We start from the raw sequence: 20,606 nt of genomic DNA on the forward strand, positions 1-20,606 counted from the left end.
GTCACCCCCGTGTCAGATCATGAGACGTTTATAGAAACCATGATTTTCAGTAACTGAGTGGTATCTGGATTTCTATTTTTTCCCCCTCTGTTTCTGTCTCCTCTGTTGGAAGTATATGACTGAATCCTAATTTCAGAGTAGTTTAAAGTTTTAAAATTTTTATTTTTGTTTAAAGATTTTATTTATTATTTATTGGAAAGGCAGATATACAGAGAGGAGGAGAGACAGAGTGGAAGATCTTCCATTCATGGATTCACTCCCCAAGCAGCTGCAACAGCCAGGGCTGAGCTGATCCAAAGCCAGGAGCCCAGAGCCTCTTCCGCTTCTCTGACATGTGCTCAGGGTCCTAAGGCCCCAGGCTGTCCTTGACTGCCTTCCCATTCTGCAAGCAGGGAGCTGGATGGGAAGCAGGGCTACTGGAACACGAAACAGGTGCCAATACAGGATCCTGGCATGTTCAAAATGAGGACTTTAGCCATAGGCTATTGTGCCAGGCCCTACAAATTTTAAAAATAAGATTTATTTATTTGAAAGGCAAAGTTACAGAGATTGATGCACAAACACACACACAGATCTTCCATCTTCTGATTCTCTCCCCAAATAGCCAAAAGGACCAAGACTGGGCTGGGTCGGAGCCTGGAGCCCAGAGCCAGGAGTTTCTTCCAAGTCTCCCACATTGGTCAGGACCCACACACTTGGGCTATCTTCGGATGCTTTCCTAGGCACGTTAGCTGAAGCTAGATCGGAAATGGAGTAATAGGAGATGGCTGACATTGCAGGCAGCGGGTCTCTCCTGCTGTGCCATGATGCTGGCCATCTGAATCCAGATACCCTGCAAAGGGTTCTCCCCGTGCAGGCTCCTGCTCTCAGGCACATTGCCTGCTGGTTGTTGCTAGAAAACCTTAGCCAGCTGGACTGCAGGACAAGTGCACTCTCCCGTTAATGTTGAGTTCTTTCATGGCCAGTGAGGTTTTGTAAGCATTTGTGTTTTCTCCTCATTTTTACCAAGCTCTTCTTTTTAAATCAAGCCAGGCATGTTTTTCCTTACTGGTTTGCGAGATACCTTTTTATCGAAGGATCTTAACCAGTGTCATTTCCCAGAAATATCTTTCTCAGGTTTATGTTTGCCCTCTGATTTTTTATGGTGGCTTTTGCCATGTCAAAATTAAGATGTGCGGTGAAGTCAGCGATCTGTTATTTCGTTGGCGGTTGCTAATTTTCCTAGTACGATCTTGGCTTGTTAATTTCTCCTCCTCTGCAGCTCTTCTCCTTTCCTTTCTTTGCTGCTTTTCCCCGCTGAGGAGAAGGGCTTGGCGGGGAGAGCGGGAGGAGATGCTGGCAGGGTCAGGGAGGCCGACGTGTCCCTGCCTGGCTCCTACTAACTCCATCATCATAATCAGATAGAAATCTTCTTGGTAGCTTCAATGATAGCCGCTGACAGCTGTAACTTTACAAATAACTGCCAGTGTGGTCTGTGCTTTGGGCTAGTGCGTCCCTGTATCAGCTGTCTGGGGAGGGCTCCCTGTTGTTTCACGTTTTATCTGGAGATGACTGGCCAGCGGGTCTCCGGTCCAACCGCAGTGACATTCTGCCTGGCAGGGAAATAAGAATCCACTCCCCGCTGCCATGACATTAGAAGCTATTTAAAAATGCCTGTGAGCCCTGGTGCTATCAGCCACGCATTGCAATGTCTCTAACTTCCCTCATCAGCTGGTTTTGTAATCCATGCTGTTTGCTTTCCCTTGCCTTGTTTCCTTTGGAGCCGATTTGTTAACTTCTCTGGTAGAATTCATCCCATGAGCTCTTGTGCAGGTTTTTATCAAAGAGGTGTGTAATCAACGAATTTGGGAACAGCAAGAGCATGGAAAGAGGAGCAGAGTTTTGTTCTGACCATGAGCTCGTGTTGTCTTCCTCTTACTCATGGTCGGTGCCTGGGTAGGCACCTCCCATCACCAACCATATCACTCAGCGCACCCCGTCTTCCTGAGGTCCCTCTTCATGAAAGACTCTGCTCATTGCCGTGGTGATAACCCTTCGAGAAAACGGCAGTGGAGGTGGTCTCTCCAGGCAGGGTTATGTCACAAAGCATCCTTTCTTATGTCCTACCATCTCTCCGTAGAGACGCAGCAGCGTCCGTAGAGATTTTGCAGTTTGGAGAAACAGTAATGAGAAACAGTGTTTTTGAACATGTGACTTGAGCAGCCCCAGTCTGGAGTCTCTTGGGACTCTCCTTTCTTAAAACATCAAATTCTGAGGCTGAGCGTGGTTGCTCAGTGGCTAAATCCTCATCTTGTAAACCCAGGATCCCATATGGGTGCCGGGTCATGTCCCAGCTGCTCCTCTTCCCATCCAACTCCCTGCTTTTGACCTGGAAAAGCAGTGGAGGATGGTCCAAAGTCTTGGGATCCTGAAGCTGCATGGAAGACCCAAGAGAAGCTCCTGGTTTTGGATCAGCTGCAACTCTGACTGTTGTAGTCACTTGGGGAGTGAACCAGCAGGTGGAGAAATTTGTCTCTCTCCTCTATACATCTGATCTAATCAGAATGCCTAGGTTCAAGTCCCAGCTCTTTCTCACAACCCCAGCTTCCCGCTGATCTAAACCCTTGGAAGCAGCAGGTAATGGCCTAAGTACTCGCATCCCTACTACCCTCATGGGAAACCTGACCTGAAGTTTTGGCTTCTATTCTGGAGCCATTGGTATTATTTGGCGAGAAAAGCATCAGATTGGTGCTATTTATCTGTGCATCTCTTTGCCTCTCAAAAAAAAAAAAAAAGTCAAATTTCTGGCTTTGTCTCCAGAGTTTATTACTCTAGGTCAGAGGTTACTCTCAGGTATCTGCATAGTTACAGGCTTCAAGGTGATTCTTATCACAATAAATACACCTACCAGGGAGTACCCCTTGTACAGCGCTGCAGCCTGATATGAATTGCACCCAGTCCTGTCACTTTCCAGTTGCGCAGCAGTGGCCTAGCTTAATTGGTTCATACCCATTGTGACTCTTATGTGTACCAGTGGGTATGGAAGCCTATTCCAGCCTGGCCCACCACCAAATGCCAAGTGATGGCCATTGTAGTCCTGTCCAAACCAACCTGCCTCCTGTCCCAGCTCTCACACTCTCCAATGGAAGCCGTGGCCCAGCTTGCAGGGGGTGATGGGGGAAGAGTCCCTGAGATTCCCCTACCACACCTGCTCCCAGCCCTGGGTCTTATATGTGTCAGCAGATGCTTCAGCCAAGTCTAAGATGACCCACCCCCAGTCCTGGCACTCACCAGCAGGTGCTGCAGACCAGTTCACACAGCCCTCTGCAGTCCCATCTCTCGCTGGGTGCCACAGTCCTACCTGGCCTGGCCTGTGCCCCAACCTGGCTCTCACTCAAGCCAGTGTGTGCTCTAGACTGGCTCAGCCTGGCCTACATCCAGATCCAGCCCTCACGTATGTCACAGAGTGCTGCAGCCCAGCCTTGACCCTCAGCCCTGGTTCTCAATGTTCACCAGCAGAAACATTGGGGAGTTCCCCATGTTCCCCTGCCAGGACTGCTCCAAGCCCCAGATCTTGTATGTGCTCTGGCCCAGTCTGTCATGCCAGATTGCAGTCCTGGCACTCACTGGTGGGATCTGTGGCCTAACTCAACTGGTCTGCACCCATTCTAGCTGTCAGGGGTGAATACTACAGCCTAGCCAGACCCACTCCAAGACCTGATTCTCATGTGACCTGGAGAGTGCCATGATCTAGCCCAGCCTATCCTACACCCATTCTGACTCTCGTGAGTACCAGTAGACACTGCAGCCTAGCCCAATCTGGTCTACCCCCAGACCCAACCCATATGCATGCCAACGAGTATTGCAACCCTGACCAGCCTGTGCCACCCACAGCTCTGGCTCTTGCACTCTCTAATGGGAACCGCAGCTCAGTAGGGGAGTCCTCAAAGCTTTCCAACAAGCCCCCAACTGGCCCTGGATCTTGCCTACACCAGTGGGTATTTCAGCCCAGCCTGACATAGTTTACCCACAGTGTCAACCTTCACTGGCAGGTGCTGCAGCCCAGGCTAACCAGGCATGGCCTACAACCTGTCTGTCCCCACACTTGCAAGTGGGTACTGCAGCCTAGCCCAACTAAGTGTACATCCCGACCCCAGCCTTTGTACATGGCAGTACACAGCAGGCAGCAAGCAATACCACCCAGTGCCAATAAGTCCTATGGCCCAGACCAACCAGCATGCTCCTAGACACAACTCACATAAATGCCAACAAGTACTATAGCCCTGTCAGGCCTTGCCCATCCCCAGTCCAGGCCCTGTGCTTCCCAGTGGGAGCTGCAACCCAGCACGCAAGGTCCCCAAGTTGTCTGGCTGGTTCTGCTCCCAGCCCTAGATCCCAGGCTTACCAGTGGATGCCACAGCCTGCCTGGGATGGTCTTCCCTCAGTCCTGACCTTTACATGTGATGATGGGTGCTGCAACCTGTCCCACTCTGTCCTCCTCCTAGCCCTAGCTACCACGAGTGTTGATGAGTTCCTGTCAGGTGAGTTCCAAAGTCCAGCCTGGCCTGGCTTGGCTTGTCACCAACCCCAATTGCATGCTGTAGTCTCACAGTTTGCACCCCAAATGGGCAGGTGCTGGAATCCCACAGAGGCATGACACAAGTTCCCAATAGAATCTGCCTCTAGATCTAGTTCTAGTTCTTTCGCATTTTGGTCCAGTCTGACATGGCCTACAGCCTGGCCCCACACTCAGGTGGGTACTGTAGCCCAGCCAAATCAAGCATATACTTCATCACCAGTCTTTTGCATGTCAGCAAGCAGCAGGCAATGCCATCTAGCCTAGGTCTTCTATGGGGGGCGGGGAGTGCCATGGCCTGACCCAGATGTTCCCTCAGCTTCCCCCCTCTAAACTGCCTCAGCTCAGCTCACTTTCCCACCTGCAAATGCCCAAGGACACTTTGGGTATTTGTAGTGGCTCAGTTAAATAGAATCCCCAGACGACATTTCTTCTCTGTCAAGCATGCTCTCAGCGGCTCCCACTCCAACACATCTCCTAACTCCCTTCCCTGGGCAATCTGCAGCTCACCCTCCTGGGGGCTGTGGTGAGACATCCTGACCCAGGGTGTCGTGGCCTTTTCCATATATCTTAAAATATATGTAATAGGCAACTACTGGCACGCTGGTTTAAAACAAATTTGGCATTAACCAGGTCCAGAATGCCTGCCAGCTATTGGCTGCTTTTGTCTCAGCAGGGTAACACTTGGTCTAGTTACAAGGCAACTTAGATCATTGCTTATGGCTGGGGGCCTATCTTCCTTTCAGCATTTTCAAGCAAGCAGAGCAGTCAAGGGAACCTGTCTTGAGTACTGGTGGCAAAGTGTCCTTGGGCAAGGTGGTTAAATGTTTAGTTTGTTGTCTAGACTGGGTTTAGTTAGACCTTAAGTTAGACCTTAGTCAAACCATAAGACTTTGGTCTTAATGGAGGTCTAAACAAGTGATGGAGGTGCATCTGTGGGAGCTGGTCCCTTGAGACTCCAAAAGGAAGAGGGGAATCTTTGTACCTCTGGGGAAGCCTGTCCCATCACCTGAATTTCCTCTCCCATAGAGAATTTATTTTTTTATGGCAAGGTGTACGGTCCCTTCCTTGTCCCACTGCTCTTGAGGCCTGTACCAAGATTCTGAGAGGGTGAGGCTGCTCCCTGTTGACCCCCGTGGCAGGACTTCACTCCCAGTGATGCATCTTCCTTGCCCTTCTCTCTTTCTCCCCCATTTCCTGTTCTTTCTCTCCCCCTCACTGCCAGGTGCCCACGCTCCTGGGGCCTGAAAGGGAGTGAGCCAGTGTACACACTTAACTTATTTTTCATGCATTCCAGAGAGAGAGAGGAAGTTAGAACAAGAGTGCTGTAGGCAAGGAACTTGTCTTTGCTTCACAATCTTACTTGAATTCAAATCACCCATTTTTACGGATGCCAAAGCCGCTGCTGGGAAGGGGTGGAGAAAGGGAGAAAGAAGGATCTTCGCTAAATATCTTTATGATGGAGTGGTTAATTCAGTTTTCCCTTGGCCAGATTTTTTTGGGTTTTATTACTATTATTTTCTTTTTTTAGTTCTTTCAGAGTCTCCTTCTGCTGGTGGGCATGATAATCTGCATTGTTGTACTGCCGGTCATCCCTGTTTTGTAAATTAAACACAACGTGTTATCTTAGCAACACTTTCCACAAACAGAAAATAGTGTTGATTGCTCCCTCTTTGTGTTCAATGTTGTCATTTTTGCCTTGCCCTCTCCCTCTCCTGACTTCCATTTAAAACAATCAGCGGCAAACAATCCAGATAATATGTTTAAGCCATTGTTAGATCATCCCGACCATTGATTACTTACGGGTGCTTCCTGGGAAACTGCCTGTGGATACAAAATTCAATAGCACAACAGCAGGTCTGTAGCCAAGAAGCAGGCGCGGGAATGTGGGTAGCAGCTTGAGGGGGAGTGAGTTTGTCCGTCAGGAGCAGGGGAGTCGGGGGAGCCGTGGTGAACTTACTGACACACAGGGATGATGAGGTTTGTTTAGAAGAGCAGTCACAATTCATTTTTCCTTTGAACTCTTTCAAAAGAACTGGCTTCCAGACAAAGGGAAATAGAATACAGCTCTAGTTGTCTGTTTTTATAAACTTTCAACTTGCTTTGTTGCCGGTCCTGTTTTTAAAACTTGCCTTAGAACAACACAAGACGCCTTTAGTATTCCGCTCCAAACGATCTGGTATTCATTGTGATATGTCTGGGGTCCCTATTGATTTTGAAAATGCTGAACACAAATACTTGACATTCGGGAGGGCAAGCAAAGGATTAAAACTGAATGCCTCCTGTCTTGCAATCATCTTTGAAGAGACAAGGCAGTTCAAGTAAGCAGAATCCGTACAGGCAGAATGAAACATGACTAGAACACTGGCAGAAGGAGATGCAATGTGACATGGGAAAAGTAAAAAACAGAGAAATAATAAATATCTTTGCCTAACACTTTTCATCTCTCATAATGCATTCTGTGGCTGGATGCATGGGCGATGGCTTGCATGTATATTTTTTCTTCCTGTCCTCTTTTCCCCCCAGTTTAACCCATTTGTACATGGATAAAGGTATTGGGAGGAGTGATCAAAAGCTTATAGAAATTACTAACAAGCTCATAAAAGCTCAGCGAGGGTTTTAGACTGGAATCAAAGAATACTGAAAACCATAGGAGACTCTTAGGTGAGAAAGGTGTAATTACTGTTGTTATTTAGCAATTACTGAGTGCTGACAGTGTGCTTCACTGGAAACACAGAAAATGACCCTGAACCTGCCCAGAAGGCTTGAGAAGGGAAGAAAGCAAAGGGTTGTGCATTTGGCACAATAATGATGCAGCCACTAGAGATACCCACATCCCATCTCTTGAGTCCTGGCTTCGCTTCTGATCCTAGCTTTCTGTTGTACCTTGGGAGGCAGTAATTCGGTTGTACACTGCTGATGGCCCCTGCCACCCATGTGAGAAGGGAAGATGAGTGGAGTTCTAGGCTCCTTAATTTGACTTGGTTAAGCTCTACCTGTTGTGGACATTTGGGAAGTCAACCTACAAATGGAAGATTTCCTGTGCTCTCCATCTCCATCTCTCTGCCTTTCAAATAAATAAAAACGTAAAAGAAGACAAAGACCTCAAAGTCCCAAGGTATAAAAAAGAAGCTTAAAGGAGTCAGTATGAGCTTGTAGTAGCTGGTTTCTAGTTTTAGAAGACCCAATGCTAGGCATTCTCTGATAGAAACTTGGGAGAAGAAGTGGATATGAGGAGGCAAGAAATAGGAAGAGGATGGAGCAGGGCACTGGATGAGGAAGGCAGAAGGGACTTGAGGACCTGGGATGTTTAGCCCATTCCCTCCACCCCCCAGTGCTGGTCAGGGATGAGACTTGCCAGGTACCGACAACAGAGTTATGACCTCAGTGAGGGAGCAGGACACCCCAGTGGTGCAGCTGCCATCAGTGCTCTATGTTTACCCAAGTATTAGCATTGTGTGTGATCCGAGATCAGAGCAGAGCCATCTAGAACAGCTTCAGTCTATTTCCTGGGGTTGCTCCTTCAGTGGGGCTGCAGAGTGTCCTTCCTGCCCTTCCAACCACCAGCCAGTTGCCCCCAAACCAGAATTTTCTTTGAGTACTCCTCCTTCCTGCATGTTGTCCTGCATCTATGTCTTATCTTCCCCATTGGTCTCGTGGCGTGTTACCAGAATGGCATCCTGCATCTGTTGTTCTTTTTTTTTTTTTTTAGTTGTGTTCTTCTGAACTGGGGCTTTATCGAACTAGACTTGAGTTCCAACTGCCCTGGCTTCCCTTTGGGAAGCTACCCAAGCTACGTACAATTCAGATAAGTGATCCTGACTAGACCCTGGGCTGCCCTGAGAGTAAGCCAGAGAATGTCTAGGAAGTATTTAGTATACTTTATCTACTATTGATTTAGCTGTCCCCCGAAACAATTGAATCATACCCGAGAGCAACAGTGCTTAATAATTTTTATCTTTCCAAAATGAATGACTGGAAATATACTGGGGCCATGGTCGAGAAGGCTAAGTCCCCACCTGTAGCGCTGGCATTCATATGGGTACTGGATTTTGTCCCAGCTGCTCCACTTCTGATCCAGCTCCCTGCTTATAGGCTGTGTAAGCAGTGGAAGACAGCCCAGTTTGAGATCCTGTACCCACATGAGAAAGTTGGAAGAAGCTCTGGCTCCTGGCTTTAGATTGGCTCAGCCCTGGCTATTATGGCCATTTGGGAAATGAACCAGTGGGTAAATCTCTGTCTGTAACTTTCCCTTTCAAATTTTAAAACCTATGAACTTATAATGTCTGTTTGCTGAGTGTAATTTGTGCATTATCTTAGGGAGGACTCACTCCTAGACTTTAATATGTGCATATAAGACCCAACTGCAACCAGGGACTAAGGTCAGAGGGGCTTGCCGTGTCACTTACACAACTTGTGAGTGATGCCTTCAGCATCTGAACACAGAATGTCTGGCTTCCATTCTGCCTCATTTCACAATCTGGTGATTTCTCCAGCCTTTGCTAGATGAGAGCTAACTTACCATTTTCATCCAAAAGTAGCATTTATGATTGACATTTCTTGCTTTGTTTATTATACTCTTCAACTTGTGTTTCTTTTCACTCCAGGGCTGTCTTGTGGTGTCCACTGTGGTGGTGGCCATGAACCACATCAATTCACATTTGATTTAATTTAAATCAAAGGAAGTTAAAGATTCAGTTTCCTCCTAGCATTGGGCACATTCCTTGGATTTAGCATTGACATTTGGCTCATGGCAACCTGTTAGCATAAATATATATTTTCATCATTGCAAAATGCTGTATTAGACAGTGATGCTCCAGAGAAGGCATCCAAGAAATAACTGTCAAGATATTAAGCTTGTATTTTTGCTCATATATATGATTATAACATCCTGATGCTTTTAAATGGATGACACTTTGAATACTGAGCAATTGGCAGAATGATAGACAGTTATAAGATAAACTTTTTATTGAGTTGACTTTATCTTACGACTTGGGCTTCAGGCAACGTCCCTTCCATGGGTATAGTCTCATTGGAAGTGGGTGCTGTCCCACTCTGTGTGGATGGCAAGTGACTTGGAGAAATCTTGCAGCTAAAGAGGTGAAGACTTGGGCTCGGCGTGGTGACCTAGCAGCTAAATCCTTACCTTGCCTCTGAAGGGATCTCATATGGTGCTGGTTCATATCCCAGCTGCTCTACTTCCTATCCATCTCCCTGCTTGTGGCCTGGGAAAGCAGTAAAGAATGACAAAGGCGTGGGACCCTGCATCCAAGAGGGAGTCTGGAAGACACTCCAGCCTCCTGGCTGTGGAAAAGCTCAGCTCCAGCCATTGCAGCCGCTTGGGGAGTGACTCAGCAGACAGAAGATCTTTTTCTGTTTCTTCTTTTCTCTGCATATCTGTATTTCCAAAGAAAATATTATTTTAGAGAGAGAGAGAGAGAGAGAGAGGGAGAAACCTAGCACTGACTCCAGAGCAAAAGCTAGTGCCATGGTACTGACTTTCCCCACAGTGCCATCTTTTCCAAAAAGCATAAGCTGTTGGAAATTATTTTAAAAGCAGAGACACAGAATTTTCTGTTCCGAATTTATCTTTTAAAAGTTGTCATTTTATTTGAAACATAATACAGAGATAAATAGGGAGATAATTTTTTTTTGTCTACTGAATCACTGCCCAACTGTCTCCATCTCCGAGCGCTGCCCCATGCCAAAACTAGGAGCCTGCAGCTATTTTCTGAGGTCTCATGGGTTGCAGAGACAACTCTGGCCTTCCTGAGTAGGAAGGTGGATCAGAAGTGGAATAGTGAAATCTGGAACCAGGTACTCAGATACGGGATAGTGATCACTTAACTAATGCACCAATTACTTGCGCCATCTCTTTCTCAAATTGAAATGGAATTGGGCCACAATAGATGAGAGCATTTGGCTTCTCTTCATAGTGCTGGTCAAGAAAGTGCCTCTGATTCCTAAAAGAAGCCAGTGTGACCACTGATTGAAATTTCATCCAAGACTTTAAAAAAATCGTCTCTGGTCCTGTAAGTGTTTTTGTTTATACCAACTAAAATGTGTGCAGCTCATCCCCCCCACAAATCGTCTGATGTTTAAAACAGATCAAAACCAAATTGTAAGAGAAATGTCATCATGGCTTTGAAAGCTAGTGATTTTAAAACAAAATGAGCCCTACTTTGTGCAGGAAGCCTGAAACAAAAAAAAAAAAAAACTGTATTCCCACAAATTTCTGGGATTCTGCCTGTTCTCTAATATCTAACTCTTGCTCACAACGATGTGTCTAGAAGATCTAAACGAATGCTAGAAAGGGCCTTTGCCTGTAAAAGATTATTTAAAAATTTAGGTTGAACAGGTGTCATAAAGTTCTATTTAAGCTTCACAATATTCATTAGAGCCCATTGAAACTAGAATCTACCTTTAAGTATTTTATAGGTTTGGGGGCAAAGTTGTGGTGCAGAGAATTAACCACTGCCTGTGGTGTCTGCATCTGGGATCAGTGTACTCGTTTGAGTTCTGGTTTTTCCCTTCCAATCCATTTAGCTCCTTGCTAAATGCCCATGGGAAGATAGCAGCTGACCCAAGTGTTTGGCTACTGACACCCATGTGGAAGACCTGGATTGAGTTTGTGGCTCCTGGCTTTGGCTAGGTCCAGACCTGTGACTTTTAGAGGTGTGAAGAATATGCCCCCCTCTCTCCGTTCTCTGCCTTTCAAATTAGTCAATCTTTTTTATTTTATAGGGGCCAGCATTTATCCTAACAGTTAGGACAGCCATTTTCTATTAGAGTGCTGAGTCTGCCCGCCACCTCTGGCTCCTGACTCCAGCATTCCTGATAATGCAGCCCCTTGGGGGCCATAGTGATCAGGTTCCCAGCACCCAATGAGAGGCCTGAATTAACTTCCCAACTCTCAGCTTCAGCTTGCCTGAGTCATGACTGACCTTTAGGAAGTCAACCTGCTGTTAAAAACTTGCTTTCTCTTTGTCTCTCAAATAATGTTTAAAAGGAATTTTATAGATCTAACCCTGCTCTAAACTAAATGTATAAAGTTTGTATATTCTTGGGTGTTATTTTCTTTGGAAAAAAAACCAATGTCTTCTATAAGAGCAACAAGCTTTGTTGTTGAGATGCTGCCTTTTGGACAAAAAGTGTTCCTGAAAGCATGTGACTCGTCAGGGTGGGCCGTAGAGCGAGGTTCAGCAGTCATCGTGTGGGCCTACAAGGTCTGGATTGGATGACCTAAAGGCTACTCACAGTTCACCCATCTTTGCATGATCTCTTTGACCTGTCAACATTTAGAAGGAAGAAGCCACATAAGAAGTGGTGGGGTTTCCACGTTGTTTCTGTCTCCAGGCTAATGTGTTCTCAGGACATCACCCAAAACCATATTAGAACACACAGAGCCAAGGAGCTCATGGGAGACTGTAGTGGGGACTGATGTCAGATCGGAACACGAGGGACTGGGGCTGTAGACAGACCCATTAAGAGAGCCATGTTTATTTGCAGCACCTTTAACTACTCAGGAAATATCGAAGTGACTTAATACTCTGTTCAAATCCCTACCTCCATCCTCAGGATATCAGAGCAGTGATGAAAAATATTACATGCTTTCTCTCTTCTCCTAAGCTCTCTTTAATCTTGATCTTTGAAAAGCAAGTGGTTTTTCTTGTGCAAACAGCTTCATAGAAATGTCAAAGCTGGCACCCACCGTCTGTGCTGAAGGGGGAGACTGGGTACAAAAGGCTCAGTGCTCAGGGCCCAGGCTTTGAAATGACTCCAGCTGTATTGCCAATGCAAATTCAGGAGGGGAAAAAAAATTACTGGAACAAATTGAAAGGTTATTCAGACTGGAATTTAGAATCTCAATAAAAAAAAAAAAGCTTTTATAAGCCAAAGCCCTCGGAGTAACCGGATCATTTAAAAATACATCTTTTCTGCATTAAATGTAGTGTGACAGCCACATTAGAAATGCTGCAGTCCGGGTATGCTCCTTAAACATTTTTAACTGACTTTTGTAAGGACAGCTGAAATCTCCTGTTGCGGGATGCTGGATCCCTCCTCATAGTTCCCATGTCTTTGTTTTCTTTCCTTATTTTTCGATATCAGGCCCTTGAGTTACTGCCTTTCCCCCTTGTTACCTGCTGCAGACAGGGACCACCATGAACTCTGTCTCTTGATAAAATGTGTTGAGTTAGTCTGTCTCTCTCTCTCTTGAGTTAATCTCTCTCTCTCTCCTTTCTCTCTAACTTAGAAGAGAACAGCTTTGATCACTGACATTGGTGGTCAGAAACAGCACTCAATTTTACTGGCTGTCAGTTCCTGTCATAAGAAGTGTTAGGCCAAGGGATACAAGTATAGCTTAGCTAGAGGAAGGTGAGGATCTTTTTGTGTCTGATTTCGTTACCTTTTGGAAGATATAATACAAACTCAGTTGTTGGTGTTCATGATAGTTCCCACAACCAGCACCCCATCTTTGAACATTTTTATGTTGTTGATTCAAATGGGAGATTTTTTTTTTCCCCGAGTGGAAGTGACCTTGGAGACGCGGGCATTGTGATGCAGTGGGGTAAGCCGCCGTTTGTGACGTTGATATGCTGCATCACACTTGTTGCAGTCCCACTTGCTCAGCTCAGAACTGCTTTTCTGCCAGTGTATCTGGGAGGCCTACAGAAAATGACCCACGTGCCTGGACCCTAGCTGTCTGTGTGATTGACCAGGCTGTGCCTCCTTGCTCCTACCTTCAGCTGGCCCAGCCTTGGTTGTTGTCCTTTGGAGCATAAACTAGCATTTGGAAGGTTCTCTTTCTCTCTTTCCACTCCCGCCGTGGCCCCCCCTCACCCCCCCGCTTGCTTTGTGTGTGTTCTTGTATCCTTTGTCACTCGCCTTTAAAATAAATAAATAGGAGCCAGCACTGTGGCTTATCAGGTTAAGCTCGTGTCTGCAGTGCCAGGCAGCATCCCATATGGTTGCTGGTTCTAATCCTTAGCTAATCCACTTCCAGTCTAGCTCTTTGTTAGTGTGTGTGGGAAAGCAACAAACACTGGTCCAAGTACTTGGGCCCTGCACCCACATGAGAGGCCTGGAAGAAGCTCCTGGCTCCCGACTTCACTTGGCCTTGCCCCAGCCTTTGCACCTTTGTACCATATGAGGAATGAACCAGCCTTTGGAAGATTTTCTCTCTCTCTCTGTGCCTATCAATAAGAAAACTACCATAAAACCTTTTGGGGTGGTGGGGATCAGCATTTCTCTGCAGGGAGTGGAGAATGGGATGAGGTCACGCCTGCAGATATTTCTCGTGGCTTCCTGCGTTCTGGGAGCTGTGCGGGGCCTCAGCCTGCCAAGGCCTGTGTGAGTGCAGCCAGCACCTGGCTCTGTCTGGGATTTCCTCCTTGATTGTCTCTACAATGCTTCAACCTCCACAAGATTATGTATCAATTTCAATTTGTGGATTGTTGCAGATGTATAGAACACTCTGAAAGTAGCCAATATTCATATGCTCCCGTACTTATCTCAACTTGTTGGCCTTATTTCTAAGTTCTTGCTGACCCTTCTCCTTCTCCAGAGGTCACATGATTTCCTTTCCCAGGCAGAATTAGGTCCTAATGCTGCCAAACTGCATTTGTGTGAATGTCTCCTCTCTCTGTGTTAGGGTCTTAAGGATTGTGTCACCGCACCAGAATAGTAAGGAAGCATGTCTAGAGTGTTTTTTTAGATTACATGCTCCTTGAAAGTACAAGGTTGGCCTTTTTGCAAATGTTGTCACCAACTCCTGATGACTTGGCTAGTGCCGATTGGTCTTCATGGTTCTGTTCTTTGAAAGATGAAAGGACTCAAGGGTTGTAGAAACAGGCGTATACTTTCTCTTGTTGCTCAAATGAGTGCTGCACCAACAGACTATGGAGTCGTTCATTAAATCTGGGCTTCCCAAACAATGTTACTATAACTTCAGCCTTTGAATTAAGCTTGCTTGAACCATCTGGCATGCAATGGACGATTTCTTAGACGTTGCTGGTCCTAGTTGTGATTCTTAACATGATGTGAGGATGTCTGTCTGAAGCCTACGGTCTTGTTTATATGTGAAAAATGGGCTTTGTGTGGGACAAGCCTTGAGTGATACTGTAGCTAATCTCTCATGAAGTGGGCGCAAGAGGATTGCATGCCCCCTTTTCTCCTCAGGTAATTCTCATCAAACCAGGGGCCAGTTGTGGATTCTGTGTGTCCTTTCTGGCAACATCACCAGTTCACATGTTTTTTTTTTTTTTTTTTTTTAAAGATTTATTTTTATTATTTTTTATTGGAAAGGCGGATATACAGAGAGGAGAGACAGAGAGGAAGATCTTCCGTCCGATGATTCACTCCCCAAGTGAGCGCAACGGGCCGATACTATGCCGATCCAAAGCCAGGAGCCTCTTCCGGGTCTCCCACGTGGGTGCAGGGTCCCAAGGCTTTGGGCTGTCCTCGACTGCTTTCCCAGGCCACAGGCAGGGAGCTGGAAGGGAAGCGGGGCTGCCGGGATTAGAACCGGCGCCCATATGGGATCCCGGGCGTGCAAGGCGAGGACCTTTTAACCACTTGCGCCACCGCGCCGGGCCCTCAGTTCACATGTTTTAAGAAGCATTGTGAGGCCGGGTTAACTAGACTCCCATGCCCTTGTCTAATCCAATTTTTTCCCCTACACATTCAGTGTTACTTTGACCAGGTGCATTTGCAGTAATTCCCAGCAAGACATAGTTTTGTTATATCTGAGTAGAGCTTCTCACCCCTCTCTCTCATCAGTTTTCTATCTATGAATTTGAGAGGCAGAGATGGAAACAATGAAAGGGGAAGAGAGAACTCCTACCCAACCATTTATGCCCTAAGTGCGGGCAAGGTAGAAGGGGGCCAAGAGCAGAGCCGGAGCCGAGGGACACAGTCCTGGTCTCTCTGTTCAGAGTCTGATTACTTGAGTCTTCGCTGAAGCTCCCCAGGGTGTTTGTTAGGAGTCAGCTGAGTGTAGTCCTGAATTGAACCCAAATACTGCAATACGGGATACGGGCGTCTCAGCTAGCAGGCTAACTTCTGAATGTATTGTCTTTTTTTAATTTTAAGAATTATTTCACTTGTTGAAAAGGTAGATATACACAGAGGAAAAGAGATGGAAAGGAAGATCTTCCATCCAATGATTCATTCCCCAAGTGGTTGCAATGGCCAGAGTTGTGCCAATCATAAGTCAAGTGCCAGGAGCTTCTTGTGGATCTCCCACATGGGTGCAGGGTCCCAAGACTTCGGGCCATCCTCACTGTTCTCCCATGCCAGGGAAGCAGGGCTGCCAGGATATGAACCAGTGCCCAGATGAGATCCCAGTGCATGCAATGGGAGGATTTTAGCCATTAGGCTACCACACTGGGCCCTGTATTGTTGACTTTTAACGGAAGGAGATGCCTTCCTGCATTTTATTCGGCTAAGGTAGAGTTTTGATGAAGCCATTTGCCACTAGTTGTGTTTCTGGGATTAAGATCAAGAGAAGCTTGGCATAGAGTATTAATCCCTGATGGAAACATGTTCTCCCTTCAGTGGTGGTGGCTCTCGCCATTGTCATCATCATGCAAAGAGCAGTGCTTTTCAGGCATATGCATCAGTCACCCTTTTCCTTCAGGAACATTCTTTAGAATACAGGTGGGCAAGGTGAGGTTGTTAATGGAACGATTGGAAAAACCTGTATTTATTTAAAATGACTTCTCTGTTCAAACTTGGGTACTGGGCTTTTCTTAGTGGCCTAAGGACACATTAAGACCTGATGTTCCTGACTGATGCTGCCTCTTACAACTGGAGCCTTTATGAAGTGCTGAGTGTCCTTCAAAAGCGATCTTGCACCTGAGTTTCAAGGCCATGGTGGGAATGGATGCTCTCTCGCTCCAGGCCCTCCTTGCTCTGAGGCTGAAGAGCAGTCGGAGCTTTTTGATAACTTTGAGAGCTCACAGAGGGAAACATTTTTTTGCCTGGACTGTGCCAGAATCCCATGCTTTGTGGGCAACATAATGGATTTCATTCGGAGTCCTGCATAGGCCAACTGTCATGATATGGTTGGGAAACTTTCCATCAGCTACTGTGAACTCCATCGCGCCGTTCCCCACCTCTCTTTTTGGCTTTTCCATTCCGGGTCACATTTTACAAAGCAGCCAACCATCCAGATTGGGATTTCATGCTCTGCTGCACTGTTGCCCAAGTTATTTCTCTTACAAAGGCCTCCTTTACAAAATCCTTAATCTAAGTAATGCATAGAAGGTGTATTAAAGGGTAGCAAGTTAAAGAAGGTAAGAGCCAGCAACTTCCTGAAAATTATGGCCATTAAAGCATTGCCGTGAAGACAGAACAATTCATTAGGGTGAGCCTTAGGTAAGAGCCCCAACTCCCAAAACATGTAATGAATTCAAGTCTAATAGTTGGCTGCAGGCCAGTCCAGTTCTAAGGGACATTCTTGGCAGTTTGGAGGTCAGAGGAAAGATTTGATTTGAAGTCTGTCATGTATGTTTCCTGCATGCGGCAGTGAAGTTTGTTGATTATAGAAATCACACATATTCCTTTGCCTTTTACCGCCCAAACAGTGGTCAGAAAAATTGATCAACCCTGCTTCATCTTGGCATCGGCCCTATGCTTTAATGCAGAGTCTTAATATATATGAAGGGCTCAGAGAACAACAGAGGATTTGAATGGGAAAGAAACCCTGAGTGATAGTTCAAGATTGGCATTGGTTTTGTTGGCTAGAATAGAGCCTTGACTCTTTCGTTTGCAGTCCTAGTAGTATCAGGGTGTAGTTAGTATCCTTAAAGCTTGCTGTGAGCCATGTAATGATAAAGCCTTTGAGTAAAGCAGCTCTCCTATAGATGTTGCACACTGCTGAATTTGCGTGCTCTTCCATCTAAGGGCTTTGCTGTGTGGATAAGTAAGAGGTGGGGAGATTTGGAAGCACATGGTTGCCTAACTTTCTTTGACTTCAGTGGGAAAGTGGGAAAAGTGAGTGGCACACTCATCTTCTGAAGAATCTGTGCATCTAGCAGATGTGCCCTTTCAAATCCTGTTTGATTTCCCATTGTCCCGTTGGAGGGAGTTCATAGCCGTAAGATCCAAGACTTACCTATATGTGTTAGGGCCAGCTACAGCCATGGATTCCAAGAGATACACATTATTTAAAACTTTTCAGTACTGCCCATGTTGAACAATGGACAAAGGTTAGAGCCCAACAGGGTAGTTGTTTCTTTGAAACCCAGTGTCAGAGACATAATTTGAGGAGCACAGAGGCCTTACCTTCCTGACCTCTAGTTAATCAAAGCATGTAGAAAGCCATCTGAATTTGCAACTGACTTATCTATTCTAATCTACTGATTTGAGAATGAATGAAGAGTAGCTAGATTGGTATCATGTTTCATAATAAAGTTGTCATGTCATGGCATGTCAGCACTGTTTTGCCTACATGTCCTGATAAAAACATGGGAGTTTCTACTCAGTGAAATCAATTGTAGAGTGACCAAAAACAAAGTGACAGAAAACTAACCCAGATAAACAAGTATGTAAAAGCATGGGAATGAACAAGACCCCATTTGATTGGAGAATGTGGGACACTGTCAAATAGGGACTTCAGGTTATGTGTAATGGGGTGTGGTGACTGGGCAGAGATGTACACCAGCTAGAGTCTCAGCACAATGGGCTTCCTCCCGTGGCCCACGTCTGCAGGAGGTAAAGAGCTAGACCTAGCTGGAAATCTCTTTGGCAAAAATGCTTTTAGTGCCTATTGGTAAGTTAGGCTATAATTTAAAGGCCTAAGTGAAGTTTCTTCCAGGACCGAAGTGTGTGGTGGGGGAGTGAGGCCCCAGTGAGCTCAGGTGCTCTCTTGTTTTCCGCCAGCCTGGTTTGGTTTCTGCTTAAATCTTGGGTTTCAAGTGTACCTCTTTTCTGTGACATCATCAGCAGGAAGGACATGCTTTTTCCCCGCCCCCACTAATTCTGGCATGAGGTGAGACTGATTTTAAATAACTGTACTTTATATCTATTCATCAACTCTCAAATCTGAGTCATTTTTAAACCACAGTAAGATGGCTTAAAATCTTTCAAGAAAAAAGTCTGATGCTTACTACCTTTTTATTTTTATTTTTCATGACGCAGTTCCTTTAGCTCAGGGAATTTCACTTCTACCCTCCCAAGCCACCCTCCCTCTATTATTTCCCCTATATTATTGCAATATAACAGTCATTCTATAATTTTAATCACAAATTCATCATTCTGCTATTTAAGTGTATCATGAAATTGTTGGTATAGACAATAGCAGAAAGTGCAGCATCCTATTGTAAAGATATACTTAATAGTTTTGTTGGGGGTCAGTCTTATTCAGAAGTAGAGATACATACTGCAGTGTATCTTCAGGGTATACTTGCCTCCATTATATGATTCTTCTAGATAAATATATGTGTATACATGTTTACCCAAACATGTATAGCCAGCTAATCTTTGACACAAGAACTGAAAACAATTCACGGGGAAAGGTTGGCTTCTTCAACAAATGCTCTTGGGACAGTTGGATAGCAGCCTGCAGAAGTAAGAAACAAGACACCCACCTCTCATCTTATATAAAAAAAAGTTAGCTTTTTTTAAATGGATCAAGGACCATTTTTAAATGGATCAAGGACCCAAATAGGCACCCACAAGCCATCAAATAATTAGAGGAACACACAGGAAGAACTTTACAAGATACAGGCATTGAGAAAAACTTAGAAAAGTCACCAGAGGCACAGTCAAAACCAAAATTAACAAATGGGATTACATCAAACTAAGAACCTTCTGTGCAGCAAGGGAAATAATCAACAAAGTAAAGAAGCAACCATCAGAATGGAAGAAAATCTTTGCACATGATGCAACTGATAGGGGACTAATATCCAGGATTTATAGAGCCTCAGAAACTCTAGGGCAGCAAAACAAACAATCCTGTAAAGAAATGGGTGAAAGAAATTAAGACACATTTCAAAACAACGATTTCAGATGGCTAATAGACATATGAAAAAATGCTCAGACTCCCTAGCTATCAGGGAAACACAAATAAAAACCACATTAATGCTCCACCTAACTTAAGTGAGACTATCCTACATTCAGAATGAAATTCCACCGTTTACTGACATTTAGAGATACTATTTTCCATGAAGTCTTTGATTCTTTCTTTTGTATTCTGTCTCTCTCCCTGTCTCCCCAACATATACAGATATACACATGTATACACACACAAAATGGGTGGAAGTGAATGAAGCGGACATTACAGAGTGGATTCACTCGTTTGCTGAACAGCTAATTATCCTTGCATCAACCAAGTGTTAGTGTAGTATCTGTTGTGTACCAGGCACTGGGCTAGCTCTTGCTGATGCCTCATGAACAGCATGAAAGAAGTTATCAAAGACTCAAAAAGTAGACAAGCAAAGTCCAAATGAAATATTTAATAGTGTGTGGTAGTGAGTATGATGAAGGCAAATGGCCTAACAAGAGTTTTGTATGATTGAGGCTAGATGGAACTGCCTTGCAGAAGAATAATAATAAAGAACTTTTAAAAAATAAAAGTTTATTTTTATATCCCCATCTAACATAGATTGCAGAGATCTTTTGCCTTTGGTTCTACCAACTTCAGCATGCAATCTTTATCACATGACAGCAAGGAGAGCCAGGTGAAGGCATATTGCATATTTCTGCCCAGATTCCATTGACCAGAACCTGCCCACATAGACCTGACATAACTGCATAGGGGACTGGAAAGCATGGTCCCCCTTAATGAGCAGAAAGAGGAAATGAAGAGGAAATGGGACTGGTAAGCCTCCTGGCTTTACTGGAAGATTTCATTTAGACCACAAACTCTACTAAGCTCTCTCTGCAAAAGTGGTTTTCAATTAGGAACTAGACTATTAATTGGAGCCACATTAAGGGCATAATGGGGATGCATTATGTTTTAGTTGTTCTCAAAGATTATAGAGTCTTTAGTACTGATGTGCTACCATTTGGGAGGCTACACATTGAATTTCTTTACCTGCAGTTGAAG

At 45.2% G+C, this 20,606-nt stretch overlaps 1 protein-coding gene across 1 annotated transcript in view; it reads left to right on the forward strand.

Annotated features, from left to right (window-relative positions):
- CACNA2D3 (calcium voltage-gated channel auxiliary subunit alpha2delta 3) overlaps positions 1–20,606 on the forward strand; it is a 696,258-nt gene that overhangs the window by 403,203 nt on the left and 272,449 nt on the right. The window lies entirely within an intron of this gene.

The sequence above is a fragment of the Ochotona curzoniae genome, unplaced genomic scaffold, assembly GCF_017591425.1.
Source record: "Ochotona curzoniae isolate NIBS_2020 unplaced genomic scaffold, NIBS_Ocur_1.0 contig_908, whole genome shotgun sequence".
Lineage (NCBI taxonomy): Eukaryota > Metazoa > Chordata > Mammalia > Lagomorpha > Ochotonidae > Ochotona > Ochotona curzoniae.